This window comes from Copadichromis virginalis, linkage group LG4 (assembly GCF_057382275.1).
Source record: "Copadichromis virginalis isolate Kocher_CV1m ecotype Utaka linkage group LG4, C_Virginalis_male_GT1.1, whole genome shotgun sequence".
NCBI lineage: Eukaryota > Metazoa > Chordata > Actinopteri > Cichliformes > Cichlidae > Copadichromis > Copadichromis virginalis.
Window position 1 is genome coordinate 13044326 of NC_140621.1, and position 16259 is coordinate 13060584.

Below are 16259 nucleotides of genomic sequence, written 5' to 3' on the forward strand. Positions count from 1 at the left end.
CACATGCATTGTCACAAAGTAAAGAAGGATGGAAGGAAGGATCACATGCATTGTCACAAAGGAAAGAACGATGGAAGGCAGGATGACATGCAATGTCACAAAGGAAAGAAGGATGGAAGGAAGAATCACATGCATTGTCACAAAGGAAAGAACGATGGAAGGAAGGATCACATGCATTGTCACAAAGGAAAGAAGGATGGAAGGAAGGATCACATGCATTGTCACAAAGGAAAGAACGATGGAAGGCAGGATGACATGCAATGTCACAAAGGAAAGAAGGATGGAAGGAAGAATCACATGCATTGTCACAAAGGAAAGAAGGATGGAAGGAAGGATCACATGCATTGTCACAAAGGAAAGAAGGATGGAAGGAAGGATCACATGCATTGTCACAAAGGAAAGAACGATGGAAGGCAGGATGACATGCAATGTCACAAAGGAAAGAAGGATGGAAGGAAGAATCACATGCATTGTCACAAAGGAAAGAAGGATGGAAGGAAGGATCACATGCATTGTCACAAAGGAAAGAACGATGGAAGGCAGGATGACATGCAATGGAAGGGTACAGCAATGGCGCCAGCAATGGCGCCTGTGTTTGGCTTTGCCGCTGCTGCTACAGCTCGTTGGAGACGACAGTGGAGTTTTTCACTGCCGTCACTTGTCGTTTGCAATATACTTTTTGCTCTTTTGTATTCTGACGTTTCTTCTGCTGCTTTAATTTATGATCGAGATACACTGTTAAACATCAAAGACTCAATGGAGATCTACTGTGACAGCTGGGACAGCTACAGAAAAACTTTTTCTCCTCCTCTGGAGTGTTCCGCACCTGACTGCGTGCTACTGTGCACAACCCGCGGCATTTCCACCCTCAAGAGACGAAAAAGGGGAACGAGGGCCGGCGTCCAGGTGAAACGGAGAAGGTACCGGAGGCTAGCTGCTTTGCTGTGGGGTGACTCTCGGTGTCTGCGACCAGTTCCTCTCCTGTCGTTTGCTGGGGATGTTACGCTGCCGCCTGGGACCCGAGCCCCATGGCTCGAAAGCAGTTTGCTCACTCTGTGTCCGTCATCCATTTCCCGTTTTGTTGGTGACAGCTACGTCTGCTCATCGATCAAGGTTTTTTCCAACTCTGGAGTCGCTGCCCTGTCCGGCAGGTCCACAGGTTTGCACAGGTGTTTAATTCAAGTACCGCTGCAGTCAGCTGTAGTTTCCGCAGATAAACCGTCATCAATTCGGTTCGCCCTGCTTAACGTTCGCTCTATAACGAACAAATCATTTATTTTAAATGATCTTTTTATCAAAGAGTCTCTAGGTTTTATGTGTCTGACTGAGACGTGGCAGCAAAATAAGGATTATGTCCACCTGAATGAAATCTGCCCGTCTGGCTGTTCTGTCATTGGAACTCCGCGTCTTTTAGGACGTGGTGGAGGACTTGCTGCTGTTTACCAGGACAGACTCATATGCAAACTGGTGACTTCGGACTTCTTCTCTTCATTTGAGTCACAGATGATGAAGGTCGGTTCTCTGAAAACCTTTTATTGTATTTTAATCTATCGACCTCCTGGACCTGCTGGGGTCTTTCTAACTGAATTTAACGACCTTCTGACATCGATCATTAAACTGGAGAAGGTTGTAATATTGGGAGACTTAAACCTTCATATTGATGACGCTTCCTGTAACACTGCTGCCGAGCTCATCACTATCACTGAGTCTTTTAACTTTAAGCAGCATGTTTCTGGCCCCACACATACGAAGGGCCACACTCTTGATCTTGTTTTCTCCCTGGGTTTAAATATATATGATGTATGTGTGGAAGATGTCCATGTGAGTGACCATAGTTGTATATTCTTTAATTTGTCATTTTACGTGGATCCTTCACCTCCTAAATTGATGATCCAAAGGCGGATTATAAACCAAGATGCTGCTAGAAGGTTTTCTGCCATGTTTGTCCCTCGTATGGCTCAAAATGATATGGATTCACTTATTTTGTCTTTTAACAATCAATGTAAATCTATTTTAGATACGGTGGCACCTCTGAAACTAAATGTTGTCCATTCTTCAAATTTCTGTCCTTGGATAAATGAAAGTATTCGAAATTTTAGGAGATATTGTCGCAAATTAGAACGTTTATGGAAGGCTTCCAAGCTTGAGGTCCATAGGGTACATCTCAAGGAATCAATTTTCTCACTTAACAACATGATAAAAAATGCCAGAACGGAATATTTTGCTAATTTAATAGCTTCAAAAAAGAAAAATCCCAGAGTATTGTTTGATACAATTAAAAACATTGTCTCTCCTGATATTCCTCATGTACCAGTCTATACTAAATCTGACTGTAATGACTTTTTAAACTATTTTGTTAATAAGGTCGCTGCTATCAGGTCTAATATTTCTCCATCATCCTCTCAGTATCACATTGACACGTTGCTTACCTCTGATACTTGGTCCTCTTTTACTCCTGTTACCTTACAGGACATCAGTGCTCTGCTTGGTCGAATGAAACTGACTTCAAGCCACCTTGATGTACTTCCTCCATCATTTTTCATTAGTGTGTTTGATTCTATTGGCCCCTGTATTCTGGAAATAATTAATACTTCTCTTTATACTGGCTCAGTTCCCAGCTATTTTAAACAAGCTATTGTTGAACCAATATTAAAGAAACCAAATTTGGACCCATCTCTTCCAAGCAGTTACAGGCCAATATCAAAACTTCCATTGGTGTCAAAGATTTTGGAAAAAATAGCTGCAGAACAACTTATAAACTTTTTGGAAAAGAACAATGTTCTGGACATTTTCCAGTCTGGTTTCCGCAAATTGCACTCCACTGAAACCGCTTTGCTTAAAGTGTCTAGTGACATTCTGATGGCAGCAGACTCTGGAGAGTACACTGTTCTGGTTATGTTGGATCTCAGCTCTGCTTTTGATACTGTTGATCACAGCATCATGATAAATAGGCTGAAGGACTTGTTTGGGATTACTGGCGTTGTTTTAAAATGGTTTATGTCGTATCTATCTGAGAGATCCTTTACTGTCTGTATAAATCATGTGCTGTCGGAAACATCAGTTCTGTCTTCTGGGGTACCTCAAGGATCTGTTTTAGGTCCTATTCTCTTTTTGCTGTATATCCTCCCTCTAGGCCACATTATCAGACGTTACAATAATATTTCTTATCATCTCTATGCTGATGACATTCAGTTGTACTGTTCTTTCAAAGCTTCTGAGTTGTATAAATTGTCTTGTTTAAATAATTGTCTGTCAGAAATCAAACAATGGTTAAATGACAATTTCCTTCAGTTAAATGCAGATAAAACAGAAACTTTGATTATTGCACCTGATCACATGCTCTCAGAAATTAGGCAGCATATCAGTTTTTTAGACCCTTCATTTCAGTCGAGTCTCAGAAACTTAGGTGTTATATTTGACAGTTCGATGTCTCTTGAGAAACACTCTAAACAACTTGTCCGGAACTGTTTTTATCATCTAAGAAACATTTCTAAACTCAGGCTACTGGTGTCAAAGGCAGAACTTGAGATGATTATTCATGCTTTTATCTCTTCTCGTTTGGATTATTGTAACGGTCTTTTTACGTGTCTTAACAAATCAGCTCTGGATCGCCTTCAGTCTGTTCAGAATGCAGCGGCAAGACTTTTAACTGGTACAAACAAGAGGTCACACATTACTCCAGTTTTGGCTTCTCTTCATTGGTTGCCTGTAAATTTTAGGGTTCATTTTAAAATTTTAGTTGTAACTTTTAGAGCTCTGCATGGTGAAGCTCCCCAGTATATCTCTGACCTGTTGAAACCTCATGCTTCGTCCCGAGCACTTAGGTCTTCAGGTCAGAGGCTACTGGTGGTCCCACGTACTAGATTTAAAACACGTGGGGATCGGGCTTTTCAGGCACTGGCACCTAGGCTGTGGAACTCTCTGCCGTTGTCTTTACGCTGTCTAGACTCTACTGACTCCTTTAAAAAGCAGCTGAAGACATTTTTATACAAACGGGCTTTTAACTAATTTAATTAATTTTAACTTGTATGTCTGATCTTACTGTAAAGCACTTTGTGATTTTTATCTGTGAAATGTGCTATATAAATAAATTTTACTTACTTACTTAATGTCACAAAGGAAAGAAGGATGGAAGGAAGGATCACATGCATTGTCACAAAGGAAAGAAGGATGGAAGGAAGGATCACAAGCTTTGTCACAAAGGAAAGAAGGATGGAAGGAAGGAAAGATCACAAGCTTTGTCACAAGTGCAATACTTTAATTTTCTGCTGCTCATTCCTGTGCAATATCCCATCTGCCCTCCCGTCATATTTCTTTTCAAGATTTTCTTATTTAATCACTAATGTACATATATTTATATTTATAGATACATATATATTCAGTCATCTTTTCTCTTTTACCATGTCTCTCTAATATTTTGCTCCTTACTATTTTTCTCTTTTCTTTATTGTTTTATTTTATTTTAATATATTTTCTCCTACTGTGCATGCTGCTGAGTGACTGCTGCTCGTCAAACACATTTAATTGCAATGTTGACCCTGTGCTAACTTGCATATGACAAATAAATCTGAAAACTGAAACTAAATTAAGGAAAGAAGGATGGAAGGAAAGATCACAAGCTTTGTCACAAAGGAAAGAAGGATGGAAGGAAGGATCACAAGCTTTGTCACAAAGGAAAGAAGGATGGAAGGAAGGATCACAAGCTTTGTCACAAAGGAAAGAAGAATGGAAGGAAGGATCACAAGCTTTGTCACAAAGGAAAGAAGGATGGAAGGAAGGATCACATGCATTGTCACAAAGGAAAGAAGGATGGAAGGAAGGATCACAAGCATTGTCACAAAGGAAAGAAGGATGGAAGGAAGGATCACAAACATTGTCACAAAGGAAAGAAGGATGGAAGGAAGGATCACAAGCTTTGTCACAAAGGAAAGAAGAATGGAAGGAAGGATCACAAGCTTTGTCACAAAGGAAAGAAGGATGGAAGGAAGGATCACATGCATTGTCACAAAGGAAAGAAGGATGGAAGGAAGGATGACATGCATTGTCACAAAGGAAAGAAGGATCGAAGGAAGGATCACAAGCTTTGTCACAAAGGAAAGAAGGATGGAAGGAAGGATGACATGCATTGTCACAAAGGAAAGAAGGATGGAAGGAAGGATCACATGCATTGTCACAAAGGAAAGAAGGATGGAAGGAAGGATCACAAGCTTTGTCACAAAGGAAAGAAGGATGGAAGGAAGGATCACAAGCTTTGTCACAAAGGAAAGAAGGATGGGAGGAAAGATCACAAGCTTTGTCACAAAGGAAAGAAGGATGGAAGGAAGGATCACAAGCTTTGTCACAAAGGAAAGAAGGATGGAAGGAAGGATCACAAGCATTGTCACAAAGGAAAGAAGGATGGAAGGAAGGATCACATGCATTGTCACAAAGGAAAGAAGGATGGAAGGAAGGATCACATGCATTGTCACAAAGGAAAGAAGGATGGAAGGAAGAATCACATGCATTGTCACAAAGGAAAGAAGGATGGAAGGAAGGATCACAAGCATTGTCACAAAGGAAAGAAGGATGGAAGGAAGGATCACAAGCATTGTCACAAAGGAAAGAAGGATGGAAGGAAGGATCACATGCATTGTCACAAAGGAAAGAACGATGGAAGGCAGGATGACATGCAGTGTCACAAAGGAAAGAAGGATGGAAGGAAGAATCACATGCATTGTCACAAAGGAAAGAAGGATGGAAGGAAGGATCACATGCATTGTCACAAAGGAAAGAAGGATGGAAGGAAGGATCACAAGCATTGTCACAAAGGAAAGAAGGATGGAAGGAAGGATCACAAGCTTTGTCACAAAGGAAAGAAGGATGGAAGGAAGGAAAGATCACAAGCTTTGTCACAAGTGCAATACTTTAATTTTCTGCTGCTCATTCCTGTGCAATATCCCATCTGCCCTCCCGTCATATTTCTTTTCAAGATTTTCTTATTTAATCACTAATGTACATATATTTATATTTATAGATACATATATATTCAGTCATCTTTTCTCTTTTACCATGTCTCTCTAATATTTTGCTCCTTGCTATTTTTCTATTTTCTTTATTATTTTATTTTATTTTAATATATTTTCTCCTACTGTGCATGCTGCTGAGTGACTGCTGCTCGTCAAACACATTTAATTGCAATGTTGACCCTGTGCTAACTTGCATATGACAAATAAATCTGAAAACTAAAACTAAACTAAGGAAAGAAGGATGGAAGGAAGGATCACAAGCTTTGTCACAAAGGAAAGAAGGATGGAAGGAAGGATCACAAGCTTTGTCACAAAGGAAAGAAGGAGGGAAGGATCACATGCATTGTTACAAAGGAAAGAAGGATGGAAGGAAGGATCACAAGCATTGTCACAAAGGAAAGAAGGATGGAAGGAAGGATCACAAGCTTTGTCACAAAGGAAAGAAGGAGGGAAGGATCACATGCATTGTCACAAAGGAAAGAAGGATGGAAGGAAGGATCACATGCATTGTCACAAAGGAAAGAAGGATGGAAGGAAGGATCACAAGCATTGTCACAAAGGAAAGAAGGATGGAAGGAAGGATCATAAGCTTTGTCACAAAGGAAAGAAGGATGGAAGGAAGGAAAGATCACAAGTATTGTCACAAGTGCAATACTTTAATTTTCTGCTGCTCATTCCTGTGCAATATCCCATCTGCCCTCCCGTCATATTTATTTTCAAGATTTTCATTTTTTAATCACTAATGTACATATATTTATATTTATAGATACATATATATTCAGTCATCTTTTCTCTTTTACCATGTCTCTCTAATATTTTGCTCCTTGCTATTTTTCTATTTTCTTTATTATTTTATTTTATTTTAATATATTTTCTCCTACTGTGCATGCTGCTGAGTGACTGCTGCTCGTCAAACACATTTATGTGCTAACTTGCATATGACAAATAAATCTGAAAACTAAAACCAAGAGCACCTGGCTGCAGCCACTGTCCACTGTGGAGCTCCACAGTAACCGGAAACACGTGACCTCCACAGTAACCGGAAACACGTGACCTCCACACTAGCCGTAAACACGTAACTTCGGTTAAATCGACTTTGACAGCGAAAACTAAATTGCGTTTTTGTTACTATAAAATGGTTTTAAGTGGGGGGGGTTTTAACACTCTGGGTTTGTTCAAAAAAAATTCACCATCCCCTAAATTGTTCGTGGCCAAAAGTGACACTTGCTGTTTCGCTGATTTATTATTATTTTTACAGTACATCGTGTTGTGCGTTCTGATTGCTGTAGACCTTTGTCAATCAATCTAGTCCAGTGTCTCCTGTACAGGAGCGGTCCCTAATAGGCCCACGGACCGGTCCCGGTCCGTGAGTCCTTTGGTACCGTTCCGCGAGGGTTGATCCTCCGGTGTGAAATGTATGGTTGTAGTTGTGTGTCTTATTTTGAAAGAACTATTTACGCGTTACCATAGCGACCAGAGAGCGTTAAGAAGCAGAGAGGAGGATGTCACTGTCATTGTTGCTGGCGCACAGCTCAAGTCACGTTTATTATTATATTTACAAAATACCACAGTTTCTTTTTTTTATTCTTTTGTTGTATTTATCCGCGACACCTTAAAGGTAGTTCCCTGAAAATATTGTCTGACATTAAAGTGGTCTGTGGTGCAAAAAAGGTTGGGGACTCCCGCTGTACAGTACAGAATGCGTTTAGCTTGTCGAATTTACATAAATCTTCGATCGCTAGCAGTGTAACTCTGAAGTGCTGTACTGTACGTTTGGAAGTTTTCTCCCAAACAAACACAACAATGCCGACGAAACGTTTTGCACCCTCAAATGCACCTTTAGGTTTCATTCCATAATACTGGACTTGTGTTTCTACAAAGGTTTGAACTCTAAGAGTGTTTAAACAAAGAGAAAAGTGTGAAAATGTTCATTCCTGTCTGAGAAAAGTGTATAAAGCATGTAGTGAGGGGTTTTACAGTCTTAACATCTGTAATAATTGTAAAAAATAAAGTTGGCTATGGATTTCACCTACCGCGGGTTATTTTTTGAACGTAACACCAGCGATAAACGAGGCACCGCTGTATTATTAATAGTAGTGTCTGGGACATCTAATTGATTAACATCAACATTGATTATTATGCACTATTATTTTTGTTCAAGGAGAGCCAAAAATATACAACTCTCTCTCAGCTTGTTTGTTGCCAAAAATGGCCACTTTTTGTGTATGTTCACAAAATGCTATAAAATGTATATTTCTTAAAACATTTATCTACTTTTACCGACGTGACTCTTTAAAATAGCACCAGTCCTTTTCATCAAAATCAAAATTGTATCTAAATGTTTTACTCTTTATAGCCAGTTAGGTTATATATTACCATTAACTTTTCTGGTAAAACGGTGATAAAGTCCTAATGTTTTCATGAAACTTCCTTTTTTTCCCCATCTGAGCATCGGGGAAAAGGCCGTCTTGCAATTGTTGAGGTCACTAGTGTGTGCCCCATTTCTTCCAGGATCACTCTCTTTATAGGTTTTAGTGGACTCCTAGTACTGCGAAGTGGTTTCATGGTACAAAGGGATTGTATTCCAAGATCTGGGAGACTGTAGAAATGAGCAGTGATGCCCTTCCTACCATCTTTCCAGAAAAATAAGTGATCTGTAAGCTGTTAGGCTGACTTACAGCAGCAGCACTTTCTGCACCTGCATAAACTCCAGGACACATTTACTAACGGTGTTTGTTGCTGTATGTGCAGCTTTGAATTTTTTAATAATATATATTTTGTTAATATTTTGGCTATGGTGTCTTGTTATGAAATGTAAAAGAGTAAAAGTGTTTTTAGCAGGTGCTTCAAAGCTAAGTTTGACTGGGAAACTCAAAGCTCAATTGGCTGTATCAACAGAAATTCACTGCAGCCTATGTAATATTTCATGCGTCATAATTTATTCTACTCTATCTTGCAAATACATATTTGTGTGGCAATGTCATGCACAACACACATAACTATTAGATCCTTAAGATCAAACCCGTGTCATTGTTTTGGTCCACTGCAGTGCAGTAGTCAAAAAAAAGAATAAGTGAAGTGTCCACAGATAGCCAGGATAGAGCCCAGAGTGTTAATGTTTAAAATGTATAAAAATATTATTGATTACAATTCTTTACTGTTAATATCAACAATAAGCTTTTTATTTTGAAATTACAAGTTTAAAAAAATGCTGTTACATTTACATTTAATGCTGTTTCACTGTAATCATTTATTATAAGTATGGACACAGAATCAAGTGAACAACATTTTGAAATAAGTTTAATTGGAATTTTGTACTATGCAAAAACAAAACAACAACAACAACAACAACATATTAAACAAACACAGCCAGTGCCTTCATTTGTCCATTACATGTCAAACATAGCACTGACCCTTAGCCCCTGATCATCAGCACATGCTTTCAAAAAGAGCTCCATGTCCTTTGCAAACTGAAAAACAAAGAGGAACAAGTCCCTTGCTCCAGTGTCTTCTTCCTCTGACATGTCTCTTAAGACCCTCTGCTGGTCCCCTTGATTTAAGGACAGATATTTGGGCATTGTTACATGTGCCTTATTTTGGACAGCCCACTGCACAGCAGGACGCAGATCTTCAACAACTGCTGGCTCCTGTGTCAGGCAAATGGGGATGAAAACATAGTTATTTCTCTGTTGCAGAACAGTTTTTTAACAGTTATTCAAATGTCACTAACCATGTAATTACACTACTGTTTAAAGTGAATACTGACCTGACTGACTTCCTGGAACTTGCGCTTTTTCAGTCTGAAAATGGGCACGTGTTGTCCTTCAAGCACAGCTTTGGCTTCCTCTCTCCAGTGTGCAAATAGCTTGCCAGAGCTACGAAGAGTAAGGCCACAGTGAGGGCATGTCATTTTCATGGACTTTCCATCAGCTGCAGTTTTATTGAACACAGAGGGTAGAGCTTATGAATGTTCTAACAAAGACTCAGAAAATGGTTCAGATACCGAAGACAAAACCTTGGGGGGGGGGGGGGAGACGGGTCTCCTCGAAGAGTTCAGCGGGGAGCAGTCCTGATAATGGTGGCTGACTTGGCATTGAAGAATGCTGACAAGACAATAAATGCCTTGCCATATCCCCACGCCGTATGATTGTAATCTTACAGACAGGGCAGTGAAAGTGTCCTGTTGTCCTACAAGGCTGCCTGCACCGGCATATCATTTTATCTGTAAGAGAAAAAAACAAACAAACAAACAGATGTAATTTAAATGTAGTTGTATAGAATGCAATCAATTTGTCTAACAATCAGATTGTACATGTTAACAAAAACATCCAAGCCAACCTCAATAATGAAAGCAAAATGGTATGGATCACAAAAGTTATGTCAAGAAAAGTGGTGAAAAGTAAATAAAAATATATTTTATAAAAACACTATTTTTGTTGCAGATGAATGCACTGAACTGTACAATATCAACAGCAACTTTTAAGTCAACAAAGATAATGCAGAAGTGCTTAAAAAAGTGCATATTTATAACTATAAAGTATATTTAATACAAACATACCTTTTAAAGGCAAAGCATTTTTTATATGCACACTTAGATGCTCCTCAATCTTTGCCCTGACAGTAGGGCTGAAAGTGGGGCACAGAGGGCAGTGAAAGAGTCCTCTGCAACACGTGTTGCATTCCTGCAATTCTGGCTTTAAGCCTGAATTCCAGATTGATGTGTGCATCTAAAACACAGAGAGAAACAGATAAACACCATATACACATTTAAGTTAAGGTTTTAGCAGAAATAACAATTTACACTTGGCATGTAATAGATTTGGGAAGAAAATTCTTGAAAAAAAAAACCCAAATATTTTAAAAGACACTTTAATCTGTGAGATATGTTTCTATTGACATATAACAGTCAATTGAACAGAGGCTAACTAAAATCTGGGCAATAAAAAAGCTGTACAGAAAAGAATGACGAATAGAAGTATTGATAAATATATAAATCTGTTTGTGACGAAATTTGCAGTGTTGACGCTAACCAAAGGTGTCACAAGTACACACGTTCCTTACTACAGTTTAGATACCTCTGTTTAGAAAGCACTGGCTCGACTTTTTAGTCAAGTCGAAGTAAGAAGTACAGGGTCTAAAATATAATTTATGTACAAAATTTTGAAGTAATCTTGCGTCCAAAGCACGCGTGCTGATTTACAAATGTACGGATTACAAAGTACAGATACGCGTGCTAAAATGTGAGAAGTAGAAGTATAAAGAAGTATACAGTAGGCACAAAAAAGTACAGCAGTAAAGTAAAGATACCAGAAAATTCTACTTAAGTACAGTATTGAAGTATTCGTTATTTTGCATCTCTGACGCCAACAATAAATCATACTCTAATGCAAAATGTGGTTTTTGCTTCTTCTCGCCCACAGAAGCCGTTAATCCAGCTCTCTTACTAAAACCAGGCCCAGGAAAAAGCATATCTGTGTGTTTCTCTGCCATGGAGCACGATGAAAAAACATTAAAATAAGGAGGAATGTTGTTGTAACGCAAAAAAAGTGGCAACATGATCATTGTAAGAAAACTAGACGATTCCTAGAATTATGAAATCACTAACGGCAAATTTATATAAGAAAGACTTAACTAACCTTTGCGATCAACTTGCAAGACTTCCACGGTATCCATGCGTGTTTACGGCTACTGTGGAGGTCACGTGCTTCCGGCTACTGTGGAGGTCACGTGCTTCCGGCTACTGTGGAGCTCCACAGTGGCTGCAACCAGACACTTCTCACTAAAACTAAACAAAGGAAAGAAGGATGGAAGGAAGGATCACATGCATTGTCACCAAGGAAAGAAGGATGGAAGGAAGGATCACAAGCATTGTCACAAAGGAAAGAAGGATGGAAGGAAGGATCACAAACTTTGTCACAAAGGAAAGAAGGATGGAAGGAAGGATCACAAGCTTTGTCACAAAGGAAAGAAGGATGGAAGGAAGGATCACATGCATTGTCACAAAGGAAAGAAGGATGGAAGGAAGGATGACATGCATTGTCACAAAGGAAAGAAGGATGGAAGGAAGGATCACAAGCTTTGTCACAAAGGAAAGAAGGATGGAAGGAAGGATGACATGCATTGTCACAAAGGAAAGAAGGATGGAAGGAAGGATCACATGCATTGTCACAAAGGAAAGAAGGATGGAAGGAAGGATCACAAGCTTTGTCACAAAGGAAAGAAGGATGGAAGGAAGGAAAGATCACAAGCTTTGTCACAAGTGCAATACTTTAATTTTCTGCTGCTCATTCCTGTGCAATATCCCATCTGCCCTCCCGTCATATTTCTTTTCAAGATTTTCTTATTTAATCACTAATGTACATATATTTATATTTATAGATACATATATATTCAGTCATCTTTTCTCTTTTACCATGTCTCTCTAATATTTTGCTCCTTACTATTTTTCTATTTTCTTTATTGTTTTATTTTATTTTAATATATTTTCTCCTACTGTGCATGCTGCTGAGTGACTGCTGCTCGTCAAACACATTTAATTGCAATGTTGACCCTGTGCTAACTTGCATATGACAAATAAATCTGAAAACTGAAACTAAATTAAGGAAAGAAGGATGGAAGGAAAGATCACAAGCTTTGTCACAAAGGAAAGAAGGATGGAAGGAAGGATCACAAGCTTTGTCACAAAGGAAAGAAGGATGGGAGGAAAGATCACAAGCTTTGTCACAAAGGAAAGAAGGATGGAAGGAAGGATCACAAGCTTTGTCACAAAGGAAAGAAGGATGGGAGGAAAGATCACAAGCTTTGTCACAAAGGAAAGAAGGATGGATGGAAGGATCACATGCATTGTCACAAAGGAAAGAAGGAAGGAAGGAAGGAAGGAAGGATCACAAGCATTGTCACAAAGGAAAGAAGGATGGAAGGAAGAATCACATGCATTGTCACAAAGGAGAGAAGGATGGAAGGAAGGATCACATGCATTGTCACAAAGGAAAGAACGATGGAAGGAAGGATCACATGCATTGTCACAAAGTAAAGAAGGATGGAAGGAAGGATCACATGCATTGTCACAAAGGAAAGAACGATGGAAGGCAGGATGACATGCAATGTCACAAAGGAAAGAAGGATGGAAGGAAGAATCACATGCATTGTCACAAAGGAAAGAACGATGGAAGGAAGGATCACATGCATTGTCACAAAGGAAAGAAGGATGGAAGGAAGGATCACATGCATTGTCACAAAGGAAAGAACGATGGAAGGCAGGATGACATGCAATGTCACAAAGGAAAGAAGGATGGAAGGAAGAATCACATGCATTGTCACAAAGGAAAGAAGGATGGAAGGAAGGATCACATGCATTGTCACAAAGGAAAGAAGGATGGAAGGAAGGATCACATGCATTGTCACAAAGGAAAGAAGGATGGAAGGAAGGATCACATGCATTGTCACAAAGGAAAGAACGATGGAAGGCAGGATGACATGCAATGTCACAAAGGAAAGAAGGATGGAAGGAAGAATCACATGCATTGTCACAAAGGAAAGAAGGATGGAAGGAAGGATCACATGCATTGTCACAAAGGAAAGAAGGATGGAAGGATGGATCACAAGCTTTGTCACAAAGGAAAGAAGGATGGAAGGAAGGAAAGATCACAAGCTTTGTCACAAGTGCAATACTTTAATTTTCTGCTGCTCATTCCTGTGCAATATCCCATCTGCCCTCCCGTCATATTTCTTTTCAAGATTTTCTTATTTAATCACTAATGTACATATATTTATATTTATAGATACATATATATTCAGTCATCTTTTCTCTTTTACCATGTCTCTCTAATATTTTGCTCCTTACTATTTTTCTATTTTCTTTATTGTTTTATTTTATTTTAATATATTTTCTCCTACTGTGCATGCTGCTGAGTGACTGCTGCTCGTCAAACACATTTAATTGCAATGTTGACCCTGTGCTAACTTGCATATGACAAATAAATCTGAAAACTGAAACTAAACTAAGGAAAGAAGGATGGAAGGAAAGATCACAAGCTTTGTCACAAAGGAAAGAAGGATGGAAGGAAGGATCACAAGCTTTGTCACAAAGGAAAGAAGGATGGGAGGAAAGATCACAAGCTTTGTCACAAAGGAAAGAAGGATGGATGGAAGGATCACATGCATTGTCACAAAGGAAAGAAGGAAGGAAGGAAGGAAGGATCACAAGCATTGTCACAAAGGAAAGAAGGATGGAAGGAAGAATCACATGCATTGTCACAAAGGAAAGAAGGATGGAAGGAAGGATCACATGCATTGTCACAAAGGAAAGAACGATGGAAGGAAGGATCACATGCATTGTCACAAAGTAAAGAAGGATGGAAGGAAGGATCACATGCATTGTCACAAAGGAAAGAACGATGGAAGGCAGGATGACATGCAATGTCACAAAGGAAAGAAGGATGGAAGGAAGAATCACATGCATTGTCAAAAAGGAAAGAACGATGGAAGGAAGGATCACATGCATTGTCACAAAGGAAAGAAGGATGGAAGGAAGGATCACATGCATTGTCACAAAGGAAAGAACGATGGAAGGCAGGATGACATGCAATGTCACAAAGGAAAGAAGGATGGAAGGAAGAATCACATGCATTGTCACAAAGGAAAGAAGGATGGAAGGAAGGATCACATGCATTGTCACAAAGGAAAGAACGATGGAAGGCAGGATGACATGCAATGTCACAAAGGAAAGAAGGATGGAAGGAAGAATCACATGCATTGTCACAAAGGAAAGAAGGATGGAAGGAAGGATCACAAGCATTGTCACAAAGGAAAGAAGGATGGAAGGAAGGATCACAAGCATTGTCACAAAGGAAAGAAGGATGGAAGGAAGGATCACATGCATTGTCACAAAGGAAAGAAGGATGGAAGGCAGGATGACATGCAATGTCACAAAGGAAAGAAGGATGGAAGGAAGGATCACAAGCTTTGTCACAAAGGAAAGAAGGATGGAAGGAAGGAAAGATCACAAGCTTTGTCACAAGTGCAATACTTTAATTTTCTGCTGCTCATTCCTGTGCAATATCCCATCTGCCCTCCCGTCATATTTCTTTTCAAGATTTTCTTATTTAATCACTAATGTACATATATTTATATTTATAGATACATATATATTCAGTCATCTTTTCTCTTTTACCATGTCTCTCTAATATTTTGCTCCTTACTATTTTTCTATTTTCTTTATTGTTTTATTTTATTTTAATATATTTTCTCCTACTGTGCATGCTGCTGAGTGACTGCTGCTCGTCAAACACATTTAATTGCAATGTTGACCCTGTGCTAACTTGCATATGACAAATAAATCTGAAAACTGAAACTAAATTAAGGAAAGAAGGATGGAAGGAAAGATCACAAGCTTTGTCACAAAGGAAAGAAGGATGGAAGGAAGGATCACAAGCTTTGTCACAAAGGAAAGAAGGATGGGAGGAAAGATCACAAGCTTTGTCACAAAGGAAAGAAGGATGGAAGGAAGGATCACAAGCTTTGTCACAAAGGAAAGAAGGATGGGAGGAAGGATCACATGCATTGTCACAAAGGAAAGAAGGATGGAAGGAAGGAAGGATCACAAGCATTGTCACAAAGGAAAGAAGGATGGAAGGAAGGATCACAAGCATTGTCACAAAGGAAAGAAGGATGGAAGGAAGGATCACATGCATTGTCACAAAGGAAAGAACGATGGAAGGCAGGATGACATGCAATGTCACAAAGGAAAGAAGGATGGAAGGAAGAATCACATGCGTTGTCACAAAGGAAAGAAGGATGGAAGGAAGGATCACATGCATTGTCACAAAGGAAAGAACGATGGAAGGCAGGATGACATGCAATGTCACAAAGGAAAGAAGGATGGAAGGAAGAATCACATGCATTGTCACAAAGGAAAGAAGGATGGAAGGAAGGATCACAAGCATTGTCACAAAGGAAAGAAGGATGGAAGGAAGGATCACAAGCATTGTCACAAAGGAAAGAAGGATGGAAGGAAGGATCACATGCATTGTCACAAAGGAAAGAACGATGGAAGGCAGGATGACATGCAGTGTCACAAAGGAAAGAAGGATGGAAGGAAGAATCACATGCATTGTCACAAAGGAAAGAAGGATGGAAGGAAGAATCACATGCATTGTCACAAAGGAAAGAAGGATGGAAGGAAGGATCACATGCATTGTCACAAAGGAAAGAACGATGGAAGGCAGGATGACATGCAATGTCACAAAGGAAAGA

At 39.3% G+C, this 16259-nt stretch overlaps 1 long non-coding RNA gene across 2 annotated transcripts; it reads right to left on the reverse strand.

Annotated features, from left to right (window-relative positions):
- Positions 1 to 9288: 9288 nt before the first annotated feature.
- Positions 9289 to 10032, reverse strand: LOC146710979 (uncharacterized). 2 transcript variants are annotated; one of them, XR_014920074.1, is made up of 3 exons: positions 10009 to 10032; positions 9772 to 9880; positions 9289 to 9652 (listed from the first exon to the last, which is right to left on the reverse strand). It is a non-coding gene; the product is annotated as an uncharacterized LOC146710979 (long non-coding RNA). The 2 variants fall into 2 exon arrangements; XR_014920073.1 differs by having other exon boundaries at positions 9772 to 10027.
- Positions 10033 to 16259: the final 6227 nt, after the last annotated feature.